Genomic DNA, 9,005 nt, shown 5'->3' on the forward strand with positions numbered 1-9,005 from the left:
ACTCAGCCTAGTGCTATTTATAAGTATACATTATTATTATCATTTTGCATTCAATGTTAAGCTGTTCAGATAATACAGGTTCAAATTTCAAACATGTGCAACAGTAGGGTGGCTGTGCAACTGTCATAAACACACATACCTTTACATGTACACATAGCTAAATGTAGTGGTGAATCATTTTTATTTATTTATTATTTTTAAAAATATGAAAATTGTCTAATCACTCAAAGATTTTGCGACCCCCCCTGCAGTACCCCCGTGGGTCTGCAGAGGTACTGCAAGGGGGGGGGGGGGGGGGGGGGGGTACATATATTTACTGCTATATAGAACTCATTGCTATATATATATATATATATATATATATATATATATATATATTATATTAATTTTCCCCCACACAAGTACAATTTCTTTAAATACACATTAACATGAATCCAACATATTTTAGTAAAGGGATAAATGGAGGCAAAAGATGTTATCACCACTTCACTAATTCAGCGAATTGTTTGTTTGAGAGCCTATTCGGTCCCCAGGTGAAATCCCAGATGCACACTGCAAAAAAATTAATATTTGAACCTGTGTATTATTTTAATAGCTTAATATTGAATGGAAAATGATAATAATAATAATTATAATGCAGAAGGCCAAGTTAAATATAGATATAGATAAAAAATAGAAGAACATATAGTAAGTTGGGGGTCCCTAGTTAATCTCTTCATCACTTTGAGGGTTTTTAGCCTGAAAAACGTTGAAGACCCCCACATTATCACATTAGACAACTTTCTTCATGGTACCCAAGAAAGCAGTTACACTCAGTGTTCATGGTCCATATTTGACAAGGATTTGACCTGAGAATGTCGCCTTGATCTTTACCGATTGGCTTAGTGAAAACCACATGCTCCTAAACCTCACTGAGAGGCACAGGGACACAATTTAAAATGTGTGCTCAAGTTACCATATATGGTTCCCTGCCCCGTAAGGGGTTAAGTTGGGAGCCATTAAATGCATTCTGCAGCATCTGTTGTTAAAGACAAACCATAACATGTAACGTTTCAATCTCATGAAACCTGTGAGGGGTAGAGAGGGGAGGGGGTTATCGTCTTCCCCGTGACAATGAACGGTTGCTCCTCTAAGCGGAGAAGAGAAGCATGCACACTCACGTATGAATGACAGCCCAAGATGACTTCCATCTAGTTAGTTTGAAGAGCCCATGATCCGTCCTCGCAGGCAGAGGCAACACACATCAGTGAAGCAGAGCAGGCTGAGAAAGAAGAGGTGACCAAAGCAATTTTATCAAACATCTCCCATTAGTTACATAATTTAAAAATCATGTGCTCGCCTCTGCTTTAGCGCTGCTCAAAAAGCCGCTGTGTTTTTCCCCTCGCATGGTTCGGCTTTAGTTGTGGAGAGAGTAAGTAGCTATCTAGCACCATCAAATGAAAAATGAGCAAGAGGCAGTAGTGGAAGCTGTCAGTGGTGTCCCAGAGTAACATGAGCCCTCCTCGGGGGAGATCTGCGCAGCCTCGTACAACCTGATCGTTTAAAACCCACAAACAGCAGCACCAGATTAAAGTGATCAGTGTTGGCTTAAGAAGACTACCAGTTATGCTATAAGTCAAATGGTATGCAGAATGATAGATTCGATCTGACAGGGGAAAAATAAAATTAAGCTACCATGTAGAGCGCTCAGATACGCTTTAGACCACAGGTATACGTTCTGAATGGCGTACGCACTTCAAAAGAATCCGGGGATTTAAGTGGTCGTGATTGGATCTCAGAGAAATTACTGACTGAAAGTTGAGGGTCTTTTGTTTCAGAACTGAAGTATATTTAGTATCTGATTTCTTTAATGAAACCAAAAAGTCCTGCGAAAAACATCTGAGGGAAAGATTTAGGGTGAAGTATAAACCTGTCTGAGAGATTTTTTTTTTCATGTTCTGGGAAACTTGGTCATCGAACGGTCTTAAACCATATATCTGCTACGGTAAAAATGGCCTTTTCACGGGTGTAAATCACACTTACAGTTGCCGTACGTGTAGTCTGTTTGTACTACTAGCTAAGGCACCCACTCCTGTGTCTAACAAATCAAGTTATGTAAATGCCACGATACGGTGCGAGTGCGAGAACACAGAGGATATTCAGTGCTCACATTTGTTTTATTGATAGAGACCTGAGGTGAAAATTCCATATTTCTTTTATTACATGTCAAATTGCTAAGAATGTGAGCTAAAACATCCCATATGCAGGCGGCTTTCATTTCTTTTTTTTTTATATATAAAGTGCTTTTGATTTATGAACCCGCAACATCTTTTTCCTGCATGAAATAAATTACGGAGGTGAATTCCCCCCCTCGAAAAAAAAAAAAGAGCAAAGAGAGACAGAGAGGGAGACAGAGAGACGGAGAACCACAGAAAGTGCAGGGAGAAAAACACCAGGGAAGTCCTCAAACCGAAGTCAGACTATCTGCCAAGTTTGGAGTGCGTATCGGCCCTCCAGGTTTTTATAAGAAGGTATGACTGTGTGGGTGAAAAAAATGGGACTGCTGCTCAGCTGTTTAACAACTTTGCTGTTTTTCTTTCTCGTGCCATAGCTGGGAGATTAATAGGGAAAGCGGGTATTCATTAGACATTTACAAAAATAAACTGTGGTGAATTTTATCATAGAACACGGTCCATGTTATGAAAACATAGCATGTTAGGTGTTCGGCTGATGCTCTCACCCAGACCAGCCAGAAGGAGCAGAGGTGCTTTTTTGCCTTTAGTAACGTAAAATTCAGGATATTTATGCTTCACATTTCTATTAATTCTACATCATGAAACCACATACTGTAGCTGCTCCGGGTTTCTACCCCGGACTTGCTAAGGTGGTCTGATGTCTGCTGTTTTTGCAGCGTGTTAATCATTAAACCTTGTGAAATTAAATATTGCAAATTACAAAAAATAACCTGTCAGACGTTAACAGAAGCCATTCTATCTCAAACACAATAATAGTCCCGCCGAATCGCTTCCTGCGTGACGGAGACGATAGTTTTGTCTGGCAAAACCGAGAGAAAGACAAAGAAACCGGAACATGATCCGCGAGCAGTGCAAATATTTTGACTGTAAAAGAAAGGGGAAAAAAAAAGAGAAAAAAATCAGGAATGTCACTTGGTAGAGTTAAATTATGATTTGTGAGACTTTATGATAAGGGCAAAAGTGAGGATTTAACGCGTGCATTGATTCGGGATTTATGGAAGGAAGTGTGACATTAGATTATGAGTCGAAGTACAGTTACTGAAACACTTACGCGGCTGAACTCCAACTTGATTCAGTCAATTCAGTCACTGTGTGAAGCAGTTGTGAATTAACGCTCCTTGACTGATACTATTAGTCTACTGACTGCGCTGTAAGTGTTAAACCAAACACATAGAGTCATTTGTTAATGTTGAGCAACAGAAATTCATAATACATCCTACAATAATTCAGGCAATAAATCATCGTGGGTCACGCATTAGTTGAAGTATCACTCTCTTGGAGGATTTGGCAACACCCGTAGGAACTGTTGGTAACAGCAAATGCGGCTTAAAACTACACGAAAAAGAATTCGGGAGGCAGCGGACCAAGCTATTGTCATTTACAGCCAGGGATTCAAGCAGCAACTGGTCTTCATTCATTTTGCTGTCAGCGACGGCAGTTTCGTTTTGTGCTGCACAGTGTCTGAGCCTGAGCCTGCATTTCTTCATGGACTGCTGTAATCTGCAGCTATCTCGTCTTCTGACCCACCTTTTATCCACCAACACCTTCCAAAACTCACTGGCTAAGTGACTCGAATCGACAGCCAACCATGTCTTCCTTCACTCCGAAATATCCCAATTTCAGCATTCAGTTTTGCTTGGAACACTGTGCTCAGAGGTCGGTCTTGTAGTTGTCAGCTGTAATCAGTGTTAGAGACAAGAGACACACTCGCTTGCCGGCTCAGGTTTTTGCACCCCACCGGCAACATGGCAGTTTACACACACACACACACACACACACACCTGCTACAAACACCTGGTACACCTGCTTCGGTTGTTGAGGGGAGACAAGGTGTTGGCCGGGAGCTCCACCAGAACAGGAAAACACTCCTAAAAACTTACGATCCAAGAGTAAAAGAAAAAAAGAAAAAAAAAGGAGAGAAGAGAAACACTTTATACCTCCAACTCACTTTAACCCAAGGTTGTAATTTATATTTAAACGCCGGAGGACACATCTGGGAAATACTGAAGGCGCCAAAATTCATTCTCATAACGCACATACTCCATAACCCTTTAGCGCTAAACACAAATTAGCAGTATATAAACAGAATTTCAAGGTGACAGGGTTGGACTCAGTTTGACATCCTACCCCAGACAGCTTATAGAGAAAACTGCAATATGCTCTAATACTGATTTACACAGTAGTGATGATCATATGATTAAAAAAAAAAGAAAAAAAAGTGTGATAAATTAAACACAGAATACATTAAAAATGATTATGTATAAATACACATAATTAAACAGGATATAGTTTTAATGTGGTGTTGAAAATCATCAGCAGTTCCATCTCTGCTGTAGTGTAGAAATATATGTATATAGATAATATATATATGCATATATATCTATATATATATATAATTTCCTGTAACCTTAACCATCTGAGATCAGGGTTTTTGGAGATGTGTCATTTCTCAAAAAACAAAACATCCTCTCTTCTTACCATACAAATTCATCTCAACAAATAAATCCAGACGCTCCGACTTTGTCAACCCTGGGTATTCACCGGGTTGCCATTAGGTTTACGCTTTCAGAGCAATGAGTTCTTTTATAAGCAGACGTCTGATGGTTTAATGTAGCAAGCATTTAGTGCATGCAAACCACACTCACTGTTTACACCAGGGAGACGGATTCGACTTGTTACCCCTCGCTCCATAATAGCGTTGTTCATTAGGATCGCAAACAGTTCTTCTCCATCTACACAATGGCAAGGCATTTGGCTGGTGAGGCTGGGTTGGGCCGTTTGAACGGTTTACAATTATTGTCTCAGATAAACAGCTCCAGGCCTCAGAGCTGATTGGGAGGCACTACAGGCGGGAGGAGTTCCATGTCGTGTCATTGGCCGTCACTGCGAACCTAAACGCTGTTTACATCTCTGATTAGAACAATGTGCATAAAGGTTTGGACATACGGATTCAGGGGGTTTTCATTATATTTGCTGTTTTCTACCGCGGAGCAATAATGAAAGACACAAATGGAATTCTGCGGTGACAAAACAAAGAGATGTAAACATATTTTTCATATTGATTCTTCAAAGTGGCTACTGTTTGCCTCGATGATAGCTGCGCACAGTATAAACCGTACTTATTGCCAACTCCATGATGTCGTACCCTGGAATCATTTTAATTAATATGTAAGTCTTTTCGTGGGTTAATTGACTGATTTCTCTTTCTTTTGCCTTTAGAAGGCCTTTCAGTTGTATATAACCGTATATTCCACTACTGTAATAATCTATTACGGGGTGAGAGTCACTCAACAACAGTCCATTGTTTCTTTTACACATGAAATTCAGTCACTCTGTAGCATTTTAAGAACTGCGGCCATCAAGCATCATGATGAAATTGGTTTTCATGAGGACTGCAAAGCAAAGGTCGGTTATCAACGCCCGTCAGTGTTTCCCAGAATTCAAGCTGGCGACGCATCCCAACATCATCGCCATAAGAGACAGTTTGAATCAGTTCAGCTTTAAGAATGCGGTTTTGTGTGAAGCATGTAACGCATTCTCAGAACTGGTCTTGATTACATTATCATAATGTAGACATACATGATCAGGCATAACATTGCGACCAGCTTCCTAATATTGTGTGGGTCTCCCTTGTGCCTCCAAAGCAGTTGTGACTCATCAGAGAATGGACACGGACCTTCTGAGGACGTCCTGACGTGTCTGGCAACAGAATGTTGTTAGTGGGGGTCCCATGGGTTGAGGGGTGGGGCCTCTCTGGATCAAGCTTGTTCAGATACTTGAAGAAGATACTTGAAGATAGTTGAAGTAGGAACCCCCTACCTACCATATGGGTTCTATATTAAACTTGGCCTAGTGCTATTGTCCTCATCATTTTGCATTCAATATTTAGCTATTCAAATAATAGGTGGTCTAGGTGGGTGGTACATGTCTAAATGACAAGCGCACGAATACCAGGTGCAAACGTTTCCCAGAAGAACATTGGATTGTCACAAGATGGTCGGTGTTATTTACTTTACTTGTCAGTGGTTGTAATGTTATGCCTGATCAGTGTAGGTTTATTGTCCCCCCTACACTTCAGTCCAGTAAGGTCCAGTAAAAAAAACTAAAGAAACGTCATCCCAGTAACGTCCCAGTCACCGTCCAGTTTCATAGGCCTCTCTACTCTACTGATTCTGTGCTGGGTTCAAAGGCAGGGGAAATAGTTAAGCAGTTTAACCTCAGGGTGTTTGCACTGGGCTTGAATAATCCATTGTTATTATCCCTTGATTAATCAAAGTCAGCAAATGATTATCTTATCGTGATTCTGTTGAATATTTCATTACTCTTATAGTTACCCTTCCTCGGCTCAGGCAAAGAGAGTAAACACAAAGGAAAGGGGGAGTGGCCTGCTGCCAATGCAACAAGGCCACTACCGCTTTACTCTATCCAGAATCAGCCGACAGTTGTGGTGTGGGGTGTTTCCCACACCACAATCCTTTCCTTTTTTCTTTTTCCTTCATTTACTTGCAAAGCTGTTACTTGTTATGCACTGTTATACACATGTTGCCTTTGCTTGAGTCAAGATTAAATAAGCTTGTTTTTTTTTGTTTTTGTTTTTTTTTGTTCAAATCCTAAAGAATGGGAATTAATAACACCCTGGGCTAAACATCAGGTGAAACCAGTTCCATATGGTTTTACATGGGAGGCAAACATGATAGCTACTAAACCAAAGCGGTCTTGGAGGTCTGAAAAGAAGCACAGCTCAGATTATCTGCGTTGATAATAATGCAAATTCCCCATGATGCAGCTGTTGCTGCGCTGCGACTTAAACCAAATCCCGACTGTCCAGTCCGTTTTTGTTTTTATCTCCAGAAACACACAGTTGAGAATCTGCCAGCAGTGCTCGGGGTTTTGGAAATCGAGACAGTTATGAAAATGGACAGTGGTCTTGTAAGTCCAGTAAGATGGACTCACCACCCGTCCAACCTCATAGGACATTTCTTTCCAGCGTTCCTACTGAACTTTATATTTCCTACCGCGCTTTCGGGTCCTTATTTTCTCCGTACTGGACCTCAGTGTTTGCCCCTCTTCGTGCACTTTGAAAATGAGAAAGAAAAAGAAAAAATGTAAAGATTTAGAAGGTATGGATTCTAAAAATGTAATGCAATGCAATGAACTGATTGTGATTTTGTTGAGTTCCCCTTTTGTCCTGGGAGAATACAGTGTATGATTTACACTAAACCACATTCTTGAACTTAAACTGATTCATATCGTCTCCTCCAAACAGGTGATGTTGAGATGTGTCTGCACTCTCCTAGCCCTCCGTTCTGACTCGCCCTCTGTCTGTCTGAGCCCCTGTCTCTTTTAGCCCTGCTTCCTCGTCTTTGCTCTGTTTTAGAAATGATTGTGAGTTATTTTCCCCTTCTCCTCTCCAAGTAATGACACACTGCAGGATTTTTTACATTACACAGCTCATTAATAATACTCTTTATACACCCACTAATAAGGAATATAAATCACAAACACACACACACATGTCCGCACGTTTTCCCTCTGAGCTATACATGACGGGATCATGTCCAGAGTATATTGCAGTTCTGATTATTTTTAATTAAAACATGGCCCATAACTGTGAAACTCCAACGTTTACAGCCCTAATCAACTGGCTGCCCAGGACTCCCCTCCAACTGTGGATGTCGAAAAAACAAACAGACGGCGTCACAGGCCGGCGAGCCTTGACCACAGAGCGCACGTCAGCGTCCAGCATTACCCCGCTGTGATGTCATAGCCTCTAAATGCTCGAGGCAGTTATGGTGAGGGAGAGCAGGGGAGCCGCGTGCGTGAAACAAACACACCCAAGTGCGTACTGTGCATATAAATGTGTTAGTGCGGCCTGGCGCAGATCAGAGATACGGAGTAATGATGTGGTGGGGGTTAGCAGCAGGAAGTACGGGGCTGTGGCTGATGTCAAGAGCAAGAATTTGGATGCCCCGATGGTCAAGAGGGTAATGACGGGTGAGGACGGGGCCAGAGGGGGTTGGGAGACGGGGTGAGCAGAGGACAAGTAGGGCATATAAATGTCAGATTGCTGTAGTGTTTTTTTTTTTTTTTTGTCACGTCTGTGGTTGTAACCTTAGCCCTCCTTTCACTGCTCTGCAAAATGAGGGCGTTGAATTCCCACGGCCAAGCATACACGGGACATGTGGCTCATCAGTCTGTACCAATGTGCAAACACGCACACCTTACATCAGACACTCACATCCTCATACATAGGACATTGGGATACATACAATGCCGATAGCCTGTGTCTGTGCGCGCCTGTTCGCTGCAAAACAAGCCCACATGCGCTAATGTGCCAATGAGAGCAACCATTTAGTCCTATCCTCACTGGGTTCATGGAGGGTTAGCAGGCGCAGTTCTCCAGCTGGGGTAAAAAGATACAAATCAAACATGACACACATGCACACACACACACACACACATACACACATGCAGACTTCTATAAAAGTTTGATGTAACCGCACCATGCCCAGAGACGCCATGTACAAAAAAACACTGCATCAATTATCGCATCAATGTTCAGCCTTCATCAGCACAGCAGGATTTATAGCAGGCTGGGGAGGAGGAGGAGGAGAAGGGGGGTCATTGATCGGTCCGCCATCCAAGACAAACATGCTGATGCTGATGAACTGTGATTCGAGGAAACTCTGAAGTGCTCACAATGCTCAGAGTGGTTCTCGGTCGCGATCCAGCTGCGGAGACCTGGGGACAAACCCCGGCTGGGAGCCAATG

Source organism: Mugil cephalus, chromosome 1 (genome assembly GCF_022458985.1).
Source record: "Mugil cephalus isolate CIBA_MC_2020 chromosome 1, CIBA_Mcephalus_1.1, whole genome shotgun sequence".
Classification (NCBI taxonomy): domain Eukaryota; kingdom Metazoa; phylum Chordata; class Actinopteri; order Mugiliformes; family Mugilidae; genus Mugil; species Mugil cephalus.